Consider the following 2500-nt stretch of genomic DNA (forward strand, 5'->3'; position numbering starts at 1 on the left):
ATGTCGACAAAGTGACGCGAAGCGGAAGCCTACCACGGCGTAAAAATGTCGACAGAATTTTTCGGACCTTGTCCTGCCATGGGCTGCGCGCAGCATGCCGGCAGCCTGTGCGCAGCGTGCGCACAGCATGTCGGCAGCGTGCGCGCTGCTGAGACTGTCGACAGAAATTTTCGAAACTTGTCCTGCCATGCGCGCGCGCAGCGTGCGCACAGCATGCCGGCAGCGTGCGCGCACCATGCCGGCAGCGTGCGCGCAGCTTGCGCGCAGCGTGCTGATTCTGTCGACAGTGAGGCTAGCGAAACTTGTCCTGCCATGGCGTGCGCGCAGCCTGTGCGCGCAGCTTGCGCATCTGTCGACAGTGAGGCTAGCGAACTTGTCCTGCCATGGCATGCGCTGTGCGCAGCCTGTGCGCAGCGTGCGCGCAGCTTGCGCATCTGTCGACAGTGAGGCTAGCGAAACTTGTCCTGCCATGGCATGCGCGCAGCCTGCGCACAACATGCGCACAGGCTGTGCGCAGCGTGCGCGGAGCTTGCGCGCAGCTTGCGCGCAGCTTGCGCATCTGTCGACAGTGAGGCTAGCGAAACTTGTCCTGCCATGGCATGCGCGCAGCGTGCGCGCAGTCTGTGCGCAGCGTGCGCGCAGCCTGTGCGCAGCGTGCGCGCAGCCTGTGCGCAGCGTGCGCGCAGCCTGTGCGCAGCGTGCGCGCAGCTTGCGCATCTGTCGACAGTGAGGCTAGCGAAACTTGTCCTGCCATGGCATGCGCGCAGTCTGCGCGCAGCATGCGCGCAGCATGTGCGCAGCATGCCGGCAGCATGGTTCCAGGTTTTTTCAAATGTCGACAGAATTTTTCAAATCTTGTCAAACCCCGTTTTTATTGAAATTTCCTCGCACAATAAGCTCCCCATAAGTAGTCTATGATTTTTAGGACCTTCTCCAACTTACAAAACTAAAAAATTCCTCCCGGATTTGTTTTAATGATTTTTTCAATTTTACGACTTCTAAAAATAATAAAAAATACTTCCCGACTTCAAAAATTTATGAAACTTTTTCCCATCATAGATTGCATGTTTCTTAGTATCCCTGCAAAAAATCACGTCCAAATACCTTGTATTGAATTATTTAGAGCCCATTATGACTCCTCGCGCATAGGTGATGTCTCTTCCTGTCAAAGGGCTAAATGCATAAAATGCTATATAGGGGGGTGTGTGTTGCCTGCATATGCATGGCAGCCCATGCCTTCCTAGCTGCAGCCCCCTTCCCCCACGCCACACCCATGTCATGTTGCCTCGATATGTTGCCTCGGTATTATGGGTTTGGTGTCGGGGTCGGGGGGCTGCCACCCATGGCGGTGGTGGCCGGAATCCGGCCTCCGCCACCACGCCGCCGCCATGGGTGAGGGAGGAAAAAAAAGGCGTGGAAAGTTGCGAAATGGGGTTGTCTAGGCTTTTTTTTGGCATGGGAGAGCATGGAGTGCTAGGAACTCCTTCTCAAATGCACGGGCATGTCGACCACAACCTCATTTCGCAACAACAACCACCCGTGTGGGGTGGCGGTGGGTGGATAGTCGCGGATTGGGGCTTGCCAAGCCAATGTTTTCAAAAAATTTCATCAAAATTAAAAACAAATGTTTTGTTGCCTTCGGATTTGTGGGCGAGCGGCGAGTCGGAGTGGAGCCGGTAAAGTTTAACCTCGGTGTGCACGGTTGTTTTTAGAAACTCAATCCAATGCCGGGGACGTTGAAAGTGACGCTCTTATGAGTTGCAAACCCGCAAGATTTAAAGAACCTTTTCAAAACAATTTCAAACCAACAAGATTTAAAAACAGAAATTTTCATCAAAATGAAAAACAAATGTTTTGTTGCCTTCGGACTAGTGGGCGAGCGGCGAGTCGGAGTGGAGCCGGTAAAGTTTAACCTCGGTGTGCACGGTTGTTTTTAGAAACTCAATCCAATGCCGGGGACGTTGAAAGTGACGCTCTTATGAGTTGCAAACCCACTAGATTTAAAGAACCTTTTCAAAACAATTTCAAACCAACAAAATTAAAAACAAATGTTTCGTTGCAAACAAATTGTGGGCGAGCGGCGAGTCGGAGTGGAGCCGGTAAAGTTTAACCTCGGTGTGCACGGTTGTTTTTAGAAACTCAATCCAATACCGGGGACGTTGAAAGTGACGCTCTTATGAGTTGCAAACCCACAAGATTTTAAAAACTTTTTGAAAATGTTTCTTCTAAATGACACATTTTGATCCTTGGCAAGTGCTCAATCCGTAACTATCCAATCACCACCACACCACACCGGTCGGGAGTGTGTGAATGGTGTGCTTCCCGGGGTTGGCATAGATAATCTTTCGCATCGACAATCTTTTGCATGCGAGGGAATGTCTATGCCAACCCCGGGAAGCACACCATTCACCCACTAGTTGTGGGCGACGATGGGTTGGCTTCAAATGAATTTTTGCTTGGGGTTGTCCTCGGTATGCTTTTGTGTTGGGAGTACGGCCAC

Source organism: Prunus avium, unplaced genomic scaffold, assembly GCF_965620075.1.
Source record: "Prunus avium unplaced genomic scaffold, drPruAviu1.hap1.1 HAP1_SCAFFOLD_22, whole genome shotgun sequence".
In the NCBI taxonomy this organism is placed as follows: domain Eukaryota; kingdom Viridiplantae; phylum Streptophyta; class Magnoliopsida; order Rosales; family Rosaceae; genus Prunus; species Prunus avium.